The sequence below is a fragment of the Schistocerca serialis genome, chromosome 7, assembly GCF_023864345.2.
Source record: "Schistocerca serialis cubense isolate TAMUIC-IGC-003099 chromosome 7, iqSchSeri2.2, whole genome shotgun sequence".
Lineage (NCBI taxonomy): Eukaryota > Metazoa > Arthropoda > Insecta > Orthoptera > Acrididae > Schistocerca > Schistocerca serialis.
In genome coordinates this window covers 202,215,985-202,229,647 of record NC_064644.1, presented here as the reverse complement: position 1 = coordinate 202,229,647, position 13,663 = coordinate 202,215,985, and positions in this window count along the sequence as shown.

Genomic DNA, 13,663 nt, shown 5'->3' with positions numbered 1-13,663 from the left:
AGGAGCACATTTACTCAATCTTCACGCCTGAAAGAGTTGTCACCATAGGTTAGTCTGATCGCAGCCGTGGGTGCCCACCCAGGTCACCAGGTCAGTGTGTTATTACTTTGTGCGAGGAGTCCTCAGATCTATGGTTCATCGCAACAATCCTCATAGACTTCAGGAACAGCAGCAGAGCATTGCGGATGAGACTGCAGCAATTCCAGCAGTCTAGGTTCGATCAGCTGAGAGGAACCCACATGCCTTGCTCATACTGTGGCATCAAGCAGTCAGGCCTGCAAGATGAGTGGTCTGCCAAGCGAGTGGATTCATTTTTATTTAGCAAGTAACATGAGCTCTAGTACTCACAACTAAGTTACAAATTATTCTCCTGTTTGAATATTACGCTACGGAAACGGATAACGCACTTCTGACTATTAGTAATTTACACAACTCTGACTGTTCACTACGCACTGGCAATACCACATTTTGCCTCGGGATGACTGGGTGTTGTGTGACGTCCTTAGGTTAGTTACGTTTAAGTAGTTCTAAGTTCCAGGGGACTGATGACCATAGATGTTAAGTCCCATAGTGCTCAGAGCCATTTGAACCATTTGAAATACCACATTTTCTTTCTTACCCAACGGCTTTGATCAACACGTGGCCATCGCACTGAATATGAATGGCGCACACATTATAAATTCTGGATATCATGACAACATACTATTCGAAGGAAAAGGCCACCAATCTTTTTCTTTTCACTATCTTTTTTATTCCGATAAATTCTATAACCTAAACACACCATTACATTTTCTAAATCAATTACACATGAGAAACTCCGCCCAGTGGGCATGGCTTTACATTGGTGATTCTCTATCTTATGGTCTCATAATTATTTAACGCTACAGTGCACTTTTTGGATAGGATGGTGGATCGTTTGCGATATCTCATACTTCGACTCTCACACCCATCATCACGAAAACTTCCTCCAGACAGAGCGGTACAAAAAGGAACACGCATAACCCACTGCCTCTGAACTTATCTTGCTACTCTCCCATGCAAACCACACATACTTAAATTACATGAAGTACACCACACTGGCAACATGGAATACAACACAAGGAATAGTCACAACGTTATAATTAAATCACTTTCAGCTTTCCCACTTCAATTAGTATTCATCCCAGTTTCACACGACACTGCCTCACTTCGTAACTTTTCTTTCCTGCTATGAACTCTGGAGGATATATGCACGTCTTCCTGTGCAATGCAAGCCAAGTGGCGTTGCTGGATAGACGGCTGACTCACCTTGCTTCACTCTCAGAGTATTATAGTTCGAATCAAGCGTCATACGGAAACATAACACGCAAAGTAATATTAAGAACATATTCATCACACACGCGAGTCCTCAACCGATACCATGGACGAGTACTTCTCCTTATCCTTTGTCTCATACACAGATTGAGACTCACACAGTACTCCGTGGAAGTACTCGTCTCTCATACTCACACAGTACTCCGTGGAAGTACTCGTCTCTCATTTCAAGTCATGCGCACGCCATTTCTTAAATATTTCCAACTTATAGTACACACGCCAGTAATTCAGCTTAACTTATGCACTCGTAAGTATTTCAACTTATAGCTACACGTGGTTTCATTGTGACCGTTGGTCACTTCCGAAGATTACTACGATCCCCTTAATATTACCTGCCTGACATTTAATTCTCCCCGCAAAAGTTCCTGAAACAGCGAAATAATTATTCAAAACTACGCTTAAGTATTTCACATGCATACCATGTCTCCACTCTTTTGTCTTTACGGAGCCCACCTAAGACAGGTCTTAGCAACACAAGATCCAGCGGCAGAGTGCTGAAACATGGGCGTTCTTCAGGTCAGCTCGCACCTCCGTCGAGGTGGGGGAAGACCATGCTACCCATTGGTCAGCCACATTTCAGGCGCTCAAGGCTCAGGTAAATTTCATCTCTTTGGTTCCACCAATGGTGACCAAAGGACCGTCTCAAAGATGATCATATATTGAACATTCACTATCTGCGGTTAACAGACGACAATACATTCATTCATTTCGCAGATCTCACCAAATTGGATGTAGGGATTTATTTTGTGGGAGTGCACATGTGATCAATTAAATAAATAAGTTGTCATTCTTTCCTACACTGATATCCGGCTTCGGTGTATTAAGTGAAACTGAGTTATTATTACAAATAATATGTTGTTCTGACAAGAATAACAAAGAATGTTGTACCTATTTTCAACGTCGGGCGGTACTGTACCCTTTCACAGCAACTTGCTGACCAGGGCCCAGAAGTTCATGAGATGAGTGGTGGTCACTTTCAACATCTACTATAGTTAGTAGTGTATTTCCTTTCCTCTGCTGTGTTTGTTTGTACCATGGAACTCTATTATTCTGGCCCCTTTTGTTATATTCATAGGACGTATCAAAATTGGTTTGACGTATTATATTTTTAAAATATTAAACATGACGGCCGTATAGTACTATCATCACATGGCTGCAGACATATTTGTTAATAGTGGACTAAGTACTTCAAGGATTACCCAGTAGAGTGGACTATACGTCGGAGCTCATTAGTAACAGTTCAAGAAGACTGAATCAGACCTGTAGACCAGAAAAAAGACATGGAATCATCGTCATACTGTATATTTACTAGCCGAAGAAAACAGTAAGAGGCAGCGGAGCATAGGCAGATTCTATGTTGCACCTAGCACACAACAGGTTACACACGAAGCACGTAACTGGTTACGACGTAGACCAGTCGTACAGTTCCATACACCTCACACCACCAAATTACCTTTGTAATTCTGTTGTTTACACGATTATGTTAAAGATTAAAGGATATTTATTTGCATCATGTCACTAACGACGTATTCTTAATTATGTCGTTTATTGTGACGTATATTGGTTTCCATCGTTTCCAACTTTGCAAGTGCGTACATGACTGGTTCGTAGTGGGTCTTAATCCCATTTTCACGGAACATTGTTTGTACAGTGACCGAGTTTTACTGTAGGTGACCCTGTGCGTAGCAGTACTGATATATACATACCTCTATATATATTTCAATAATGTATTAAGACAGTACAGAGATCGTTTTTTAAAGAATAGAATAACTATGTATTATATGCTTCTTTCGACACACAATTTTGTCTTTAAAGTCATGACGTTGCTGCTCTCATATTATTTTAGAGCCCTGATGATGCCGGAGAGTGTCGAAACGGGCTGCTAATAAACTGATAATGAAATTACAGCTGACCATTGTTTTAAAACTTGTAATATTCTTATCGTCTGTGGTCCTCTTGTCTTATTTAACAAGGATGGATATGACGACATGTGATACCAGTTTCAGACTGATGAGCAGTTTTTAAGTAATGGTCGAAAGAGGATTTTGCAAGTTTCCTTCTTTACTGTTGTGCATACTTTCTGAGGATTCTTCGAGTGAATCTCAATCTTGCATTATCCTTTTCTACGTTTAGTTTTATTTGGTCAGTCCACTTTAAATCGTTTCGTACTCGCACTCTCAGATATTTAACGGGTGTGACTATGGCCAGCTGAAATTTCACGCAGACCACATTTACCAAGCGTTAAGATACAAATATGTCGATAGGGAACATTTGTTGTGAACGAGCCTTAATTTTTTTTTGTTTGGTTGGTATGACATCTGTCAAAGATATTTAGTATACATCAAGTCATGGAACAAACAACATCATATGTTTTCATCGTGTTAACAATGTCGAATTTTGTACCAGAAAGTGATGATTTGCGGAAAGTATTAATTTTTTGTTTTCACTTGAAAAAAAAAAAGTGCTGCAGAGTCGCATCGAATGCTTGTCGAGGCATATGGTGATCATGCTCTATCAGAAGCAACATGCAAAAGATGGTTTCAATGGTTCAGAAATAATGATTTTGATGTAAAAAATGGAGAACGTGGAAAACCACCAAAATAGTTCGAAGACGCCGAATTGCAAGCAATATTGGATGAAGATAATATTTAGAGTCAGAAGAAAATGGCAGCAATGCTAAATGTGGCACAAAAAACAATTTCTGACCGTTTGAAAGCTATGGGAAAGATCGAGAAGTGTGGAAAATGGGTGCCACATGAATTGAATGAAAGACAGATGGAAAACCGAAAAACCATTTGTCAAATTTTGCTTCAAAGACATGAAAGAAAATCAATTTTGCATCGAAATGTTACTGGCGATGAAAAATGGATTTATTTTAAGAATCCTAAACGGGAAAAATCATGGGTTAATCCGGGACAACCATCAACATCAACTGCAAAACCAGATCGATTCGGCAAGAATGCTCTGTGTTAGTGGGATCAGAAAGGTGTGGTGTATCAAGAGCTTCTAAAACCCGGTGAAACTGTGAATACTAATCGCTACAGACAGCAAATGATCAATTTGAACTATGCATTGATCGTAAAAAGACCAGAATGGGCCAAAAGACATGGCAAAGTAATTTTTATACACGACAATGCACCTGCACACAAAGCAAAACTGATCAGGATACAATCAAAACACTTGGCTGGAAGCTGCTACCCCACCTGCCGTATTCACCAGACTTGGCCCCTTCCGACTATCATTTGTTTTCATCAATGGGACACGCATTGGCTGAGGAACACTTCGATTCCTACGAAGAAGTCGAAAATTGGGTGTCTGATTGGTTTGCTTCAATAGACGAACATTTCTATTGGCGTGGTGTCCACAAATTGCCAGAAAGGTGATCAAATTGTATAGTAAGCATTGGTCAATACTTTGAATGAAATGTCTTTACTTTTCAATTCAAAATTAGTGTTTCATTTTCACAAAAGACGCTCATTTCATACTGATACACCTGGTAATGTACACAAAGGACGACAGTTTAGAAATTATGTGTCACGACAGTGTAAGGAGACTATGACCACTGGAGATAGTGTCACAAGTTACCCCAAACTCTTAACATAACACACATATATGTCATACTTACTTACTTACTTACTTCCTGGCACTACAGCCAGTGTAGAGGCTTGGTATCCTGAACAATCTCCACCCGCTCATCTCTGCTGGCTGCCTTGGCTCTCCATCTCCTATCTCCCTTTCTTCTCAAGTCCTCCTCCACATTGTCTAGCCATCTGGTCCTCGACCTGCCCCGTATACGGCGTCCACCTGGTTTACCTTCGAAAGTTTTGTTGGCTGTGCTGCTCTCCACCATTCTTCCTACATGTCCCATCCAATCTTGTCTATTGCTCTTTGTTTCTGTCAAGATATCTGGCTTGTTGTGCAACTTTCTGGTCTCCTTATTGTTTTTGGTCCGCCGTTTTGCATTTTAATTATGCTGACATGGTGTCGCGACTGAATGTGAGCAGGGGCGGCTGGCCGCTATTCCGGGTCGCACTGTGGCGCCGGGCTGCCACGGCAGAGACTGAAGCAGCTGGAAGAGCGGGCCAGGCGTCAGGGAGGGGACCGGGCCGAATGGGCGGGGCGGTCGTGAAACACCGCCCGGCGTGACTTAGGTCCCGATCCCGCGGGACTAATTGCGGTGCCCGGCGCCGGTGCCCGTGCGGGTCCCGCGCGCGGAGCCTGGGGTGCGCCGACAGATGGCCGCCTCCCGCTGACCCCTGCCATCCAGCCAGCCAGCCAGCCAGGCAGCAGCAGGCAGCGCCAGATGGCCGCGCCAGATGAGCCACCTAGCTGCTGCCCCCGGCAGATGCCGTCGGCGGGCCTCATTTGTTACAGCCGCGGACACCTGCTGAGCGATCTCTGGCGAGTGGCTCTCGCATCTGCCGCCTGGCCTCCACAACTTGGCCAGTAGTGAACTCTCCCCGGCGTGTGGCTCTCCCTGTGGATATTGCTTTAAGCATCATCAGTGACAACACTCCGACCACCACCATCGTCATTGTCACTTGTCACTCCCTTGCAGAGATTCTGGGCTGTGGTCAGTCGCGACTGTCTGAGTGCTCTACTACCGGGGACCCAAAGACGGATAGAGAGAGAGACAGAGACAGAGACAGAGGGGGGAGGGAGGATGAGAGGACGGGAGAGGTGCTTGTTACCAACCCTACTCCCGTTCCCAATGTATGAGTGGCAATAGCACTCGAGTAGCTCCTCCGATGTTGCCACTCGTCTAATGAAACAACGTCAGACACATTGTCAACTAACATTATTATGGTCGCCTCCTAGTACACTACTAGCCATTAAAATTGCTACATCACGAAGATGGCGTGCTACAGACGCGAAATTTAACCGACAGGAGGAAGATGCTGTGCTATGCAAATGATTAGCTTTTCACAGCATTCACACAAGGTCGTCTCCGGTGGCGACACCTACAACGTGCTGACATGAGGAAAGTTTCCAACCGGTTTCTCATACACAAACAGCAGTTGACCGGCGTCGCCTGGTGAAACGTTGATGTGAGGCCTCGAGTATGGAGGAGAAATGCGTACCATCACGTTTCTGACTTTGATAAACGTCGGATTGTAGCCTATCGCGGTTGCGGTTTATCGTATCGCGACATTGCTGCTTGCGTTGGTCGAGATCCAATGACTGGTAGCAGAATATGTTATCGGTGGGTTCAGGAGAGCAATACGGAACGCCGTGCTGGATCCTAACGGCCTCGTATCACTAGCAGTCGAGATGACAGGCATCTTATCCGCATGACTGTAACGGATCGTGCAGCCACGTCTCGATCACTGAGTCAACAGATGGGGACGTTTGCAAGACAACAACCATCTGCACGAACAGTTCGACGACGTTTGCAGCACCATGGACTATCAGCTCGGAGACCATGGCTGCGGTTACCCTTGACGTTGCATCACAGACAGGAGCGCCTACGACGGTGAACTCAACGACGAACCTGGGTGCACAAATGGCAAAACGTTGTTTTTTCGGATGAATCCAGGTTCTGTTTACAGCATCACGATGGTCTCATCCGTGTTTGGCGAAATCGCGGTGAACGCACATTGGAAGCGTGTATTCGTCATCGCCTTACTGGAGTATCACCCGGCGTGATGGTATGGGGTGCCATTGGTTACACGTCTCGGTCACCTCTTGTTCGCATTGACGGCACTTTGAACAGTGGACGTTACATTTCAGATGTGTTACGACCCGTGGCTCTACCCTTCATTCGATCCCTGCGAAACCCTACATTTCAGCAGGATAATGCACGTCCGCGTGTTGCAGGTCCTGTACGGGCCTTTCTGGATGCAGTAAATGTTCGACTGCTGCCCTGGCCAGCATATTCTCCAGATCTCTCACCAATTGAAAACGTCTGGTCAATGATGACCGAGCAACTAGCTCGTCACAATACCCGAGTCATTACTCTTGATGAACTGTGGTATCGTGTTGAAGGTGCATGGGCAGCTGTACCTGTACACGCCATCCAAGCTCTGTTTGACTCAATGCCCAGGCGTATCAAGGCCGTTGTTAAGGCCAGAGGTAGTTGTTCTGGGTACTGATTTCTCAGGATCTATGCACCCGAACCGCGTGAAAATGTAATCACATGTCAGTTGTAGTATGGTATATTTGTCCAGTGAATACCCGTTTATCATCTGCACTTCTTCTTGGTGTAGCAATTTTAATGGCCAGTAGTGCAATGAGAGAGACCACAGATTCACAGCGCACCACAGTGGTGACTCGTTGACGTGACGACGCATCTCCACGGATAGCTGATGCCGTGTTCGACGCAACTGACGGAGGGTACTCAGGGAACTCAGTGAATCATTCACATGCCGTACTTACGATAGAGAACATCCCTTTGTTTTTATATTGGTATTAGGATTGTAGAACGCAGTGGACAGAAAAATAATGTGTATGTAATCTTGTTCTGTTAAATGAATGAGGACATCTGTTTGCTCAAAACGTGTCTCCTCCAACTCTGCTAAATATATGAGGGCATCAGTTGCTGAAAACAGGGAGAACGGTAGACATTGTAAGTTCCCATTCAGTCTCCACACTTACATTTCATCTAAATTTAGGCACTGGGATCATTAAAATTTGTCGCATTTGTTACTCACCATGACTGTGTACATTATCCAGTGCGATAACAGTTCGATTCCGTGGTCAATACTTTACATTACCTGCATAAATACGAGTAAAAAAGTAAATGCAATGTTCATTTGTTCAAAATCGTCTATCTCCGAAACTGCTTGACCAATTGCCTTGACATTTTCGCACAACGTTGCATTCTAAGAAAAGCGTGATTTTAGCTTTTAGTTAGCTACTTCCACAGTATATATATATATGTGGTCCGATGATGTCCCACATGTACTCAACTGGAGACAGATCTGGTGATCGAGCAAGTCACTATAGAGCATGTTGAGTTAAACAGCGATATGTGGACGAGCGTTATCCTGTTGCAACCTCCCCTCCCCATCTGGAATGCTGTTCATGAAAGGCAGCACAACAGGACGAATCACCTGATTGACGTTCAGATTTGCAATCAAGGGGCGTGGGGTAGCGACGAGAGTGCTCCTGTTGTCATCCAAATCACACTCCGAACAGTGACTCCAGGTGTAGGTTGAGTGTGTCAAGCACCAGACAGATTGGTTGCAGGCCTTCAACTAGTCTCCTCCTAACCAAAACACGGTCGTCACTGGCACCGACATAGAACCAGCTTTCATGAGAAAACACAACAGACATCCACCCTGCCCTCCAATGAGCTCTCGCTTGATACCATTGATGCACAAATCCATCTTGGTGCTGTGTTTCTTTCTTTTTTTTTTCGTCAGTGTGTATGAGGATATCAGCTGCTGAAGATGTAAGCTATCAGTCACTCTTTGTTCTTACTGGTCGCGTAATTTAGGAATTAAATTGCGGGGTAGCCTCGTGGTCTTGGGCGCCTTGTCACGGTTTGCGCGGTTCCCCCGTCGGAGGTTCGAATCATCTCTCGGGCATGGGTGTGTATGTGTGTTGTTCTTAACTTTAATTAGTTTAATTAGTGTGTAAGCTTAGGGACCGATGACCTCAGCAGTTTGGTCCCATATAACTTGCCACAAACTTCCAAATTTCCTAGGCACTGTATTGATAAATTTTAACGCGTTTATTACTAGCCATCGTCGTGCACCTTATCTAGTAAGATAACGGTTAGATTTCTTGATCAATACTTCATATTATTGGCGAAATAAAACCTTACGGAGAGAACCGTTCCAAGGTTTAATTTCACTCTTTTTTTTTTTTTTTTTTTTTTTTTTTTTTTTTTTTTTTTTTTTTTTTTTTGAGGATATCAATTAATTATTCAAATCAATTCGAAATAATACATGTCAAGTTTAGATATCAATATTATGCGTTCGTATCCGGATAAGTAAATTAGCAAAGCTATCACTTTATAAGTTTTCTCAAATTTAAATAACGTGTGTCCCGTATGCTGCACAATTCACTCCCAGCCGCCAAATTAAGTGATAAATTTCCTTTGGTGAACCATAACTCTGTGGCCTTTGCAGTAGTGCATATCAATGAGAATCTCAATTAAGTCCAATAAACTTCTGTCTGTCCATAGTAATTAGCATTACCTCAACTTTGACAGACAGTACGTTAACGGGCATCACTGGAATCACTCAACAGAGGAAAGTCCACTGGACCTGATGGGATACCAGTTCGATTCTACACAGAGTACGCGAAAGAACTTGACCCCCTTCTAACAGCCGTGTACCGCAAGTCTCTAGAGGAACGGAAGGTTCCAAATGATTGGAAAAGAGCACAGGTAGTCCCAGTCTTCAAGAAGGGTCGTCGAGCAGATGCGAAAAACTATAGACCTATATCTCTGACGTCGATCTGTTGTAGAATTTTAGAACATGTTTTTTGCTCGAGTGTCATGACGTTTTTGGAAACCCAGAATCTACTATATAGGAATCAACATGGATTCCGGAAACAGCGATCGTGTGAGACCCAACTCGCTTTATTTATTCATGAGACCCAGAAAATATTAGATACAGGCTCCCAGGTAGATGCTATTTTTCTTGACTTCCGGAAGGCGTTCGATACAGTTCCGCAGTGTCGCCTGTTAAACAAAGTAAGAGCCTACGGAATATCAGACCAGCTGTGTGGCTGGATTGAAGAGTTTTTAGCAAACAGAACACAGCATGCTGTTATCAATGGAGAGACGTCTACAGACGTTAAAGTAACCTCTGGCGCGCCACAGGGGAGTGTTATGGGACCGTTCTTCCCGCGAACCATACGCGACTGGAACAGGAAAGGGAGGTAATGACAGTGGCACGTAAAGTGCCCACCGCCACACACCGTTGGGTGGCTTGCGGAGTATAAATGTAGATGTAGATGTAATCTCACCAAAAAAAAACTTCATTGTGAAAATAATTGATATTCTATTCGCATCAGTCACATGTAACTACGTAGTCTATGAGACAGAAGAAATGCCCTCATACTTCAGAGAGATTGTAATAATTCCAATTAAAAAGAAGGCAGCTGTTGACAGAGTTGAATTCTAACGAACCACCACTATAATAAGTCATGGTTTCAAAATATTGAAACGATTTGTGGAAAGAATAACGGAAAAGCAGGTGTAAGTCGACCTTGGGAAAGACCAGCTAGGCTTCCGGAGAAAGGCAAGAACACGCGAGGGACGCCGTACGTCTTATCTTGGAAGATAGATTGAAAAAAGAAAAAACTACAATTATAGAATTAGTAGATTTAGTGAAAGCTTTTGATTATGTTGACTGGAGTACGTTGTTTTAAATTCCGATGGTACGAGAGGTAAAATACAGAGAGTGAAGAGTGTATAGGAACAAGATGAGCTAACAAGAGTCGAAGAGAGAAGCAGTAGTGGAAAAGGGAGTGAGACAGGGCTTAACCCTATCCAAGATGTTAATTAGTCAGTACAGTGAACAAGCAGTAAAGAAAACAAAGGAAAAGTTTGGAAAGGGAAGTAAAGGTCACCGAGAAGAAATAAAAACTTCAGACAAGGTAAAGGACTTGGAACAGCAATTCAACGGAAGGGAAAGCGTCTTGGACAGCGGTTGTAAGATGAACATTGACAAAAGTGTAACAAGGATAATAGAATTTAGTTGCAATCGGTCGATGCTGAAGTATTAGATTAAGATGTTAATTAGTCAGTACAGTGAACAAGCAGTAAAGAAAACAAAGGAAAAGTTTGGAAAGGGAAGTAAAGGTCACCGAGAAGAAATAAAAACTTCAGACAAGGTAAAGGACTTGGAACAGCAATTCAACGGAAGGGAAAGCGTCTTGGACAGCGGTTGTAAGATGAACATTGACAAAAGTATAACAAGGATAATAGAATTTAGTTGCAATCGGTCGATGCTGAAGTATTAGATTAAGAAATGAAACTCTAAAACTACTAGAGATGTTGAGCTATTTAGGCAACAAAGAAGGTGATGATGGACGAAGTAGAGGGGATGTAAAACAGCTAATGGCAATAGCAAGGAAAAAGTATCAGCAAAAGTGGAATTTGTTAACATCTAACGACATAGAGGTGTTAGGGAGCTTTTTCTTAAGGCACTCGATCTGTACGGAAGTAGAACGCGGACAGTAAGCAGCTCAGGTGGGAATACAAGTATTTGAAATTCGGTGCTGTTGAAGAATGCTGAAGATTAGATGGTTAGATCGAATAATTATAATTAACGAGGAAGTACTGAATCGAATCGGGGAGAATATAAATTTATGGTACAACTCTATTAAAAAATGGTTCAAACGGCTCTGAGCACTATGGGACTTAACTTCTGAAGTCATCAGTCCCGTAGAACTTAGAACTACTTAGACCTAACTAACCTAAGGACAACACACACATCCATGCCTGAGGCAGGATTCGAACCTGCGACCGTAGCGGTCCCGCTGTTCCACACTGTAGTGCCTAGAACCGCTCGGCCACCCCCGCCGGCCCTTTATTAAAAGAGGTGATCGGTTAGTGTGACAAATTCTGAGGGCTCAGTGTATTGTCAGTTGATAAGAGAAGGAAGCATGTTGGTCAGAGAGCGGTGCAGGGGGCTGAAAATTGTAGAGGGAGGCCAAGAGATGATGAATGCAGCGAACAGGTTCAGTTGGATATATTTTGCAGTAGTTATTCTGAGATAAAAAGGCTTGCTCAAGATAGAATAGCATGGAGGTACACATCAAATCACTCTCCGGACTGGAGACTTCAACAACAACTACTATGAAATCACCCCGCTGACTTCTCTGATGGAACGTGAGCCCGCGCATCGCGCTCAGAACCCACTGTCGGTAGCGCAGCGACTGTGCCCTTACTCGAGCTACCAGCGGAAAAAATGCGAGCTTACACATTAAGCTTCCAACAAATATCGGTGAATGTCATGGCCAATAACCAATTTGTTTCGAAATCTTCGAAGACAGGCAAGAGAACAAATTCAAGCAGTCCTGAACCCGAACGTTGGTTTGAACATAGCCCTTTTTTTTATTAGCCTTTTGTTTTTTGCACGAGTTGGTCTCCTGTGCCTGGTTATTGCTGAGGCGGAAATGTTTCCCCCTAACTTTGAACGGTCTTACCCAGGACTTAGATGTAGTTCCCGACGTAAACAAACGTATAACGCGTCCATATATATGAGGTCCGGTTTGTTGTAGACACTAAAGGCCGGTTCCCACTAGAGCGCGGCAGCGCGTCGTGGGGCAACGGCAGCGGCAAGCGTTTTCCGCTTTGACGCGGCGGCACGCGGAATTGGCGTTCCCATCTGGAAGCGGCAGACGCTAGCGGTAGCCAATGACGAACAGCCACTGAGGTACGGGGTGGGACCCACCGAAACGACCGGTGTGTTTGAATAATTATATCTTATACCTACATGAAGGAAAGACGAAGTTGGGTGAAGACATACAAATTTTTCATTTTCTGTACAATGTACTCTTTTGCATATTTCATTATTCATGTTTTCTCATTTCAACATAAACAGATTTCATGACTACCGTTCATGATTGTTCACTATCTCCTTACGAATTGAAACAATGTACGATAAAAGAGATTATTCAGATAGTTAAGCGAGACAAAAATTTAAAATGTGATACGGTAGCAGGTACAGGAAAACAATAAGAACACAAAGGCTTGGGGGGAAGGGATGAAAGTGGAAGCCACCAGATAGAATTTCGCACAGAGCATAATGTAATCATCGCCAGCACCTTGCTTAAGAATCATGAAAGAATAACACATATTTGGAACATAGTTTTCGAAACCAGATTTTAAATTATAAGACATTTCCTGGTGCAGACGCAAACCTACAATAATTTATTGGTTACGAGCTGTGGTTTACAACTAAAGAGGCAGTAAACGGTGGTAAATTAAGGAAATGGAACTTGAATAAGTCACCGTAATGCAACGACTGACTGAAACAGAGGAAGGAATCCGCTAGAATACCAATGGATATCTTTGAGAGAAGAAGTGGTCAGTGCAGCAGAGTATGTGAACGGGAAGAAGGTACAGTAAAAATCGCTAGATAAAACGTGATATATTAAATTTGACACGAGGGAAAAATATAAAAATGCAGCAAATAAAGTAGGCCATAGGAAATAGAAATGTCTAAACATGACATTGACAGAAAGTCCAAAATTGCAACGCGATTTTGCACTTGGAAAACATAAGGGAATGAAAATGAGAAAGAACAAAGAAAACTTTGCTCAAAGGAGAAGCAACTGTCAAGAACTCATTTGGCAAGCCAGAACTAAGCAAATAAGAGAAGGCTAGAAAGTAGAAGGAATATGTAGA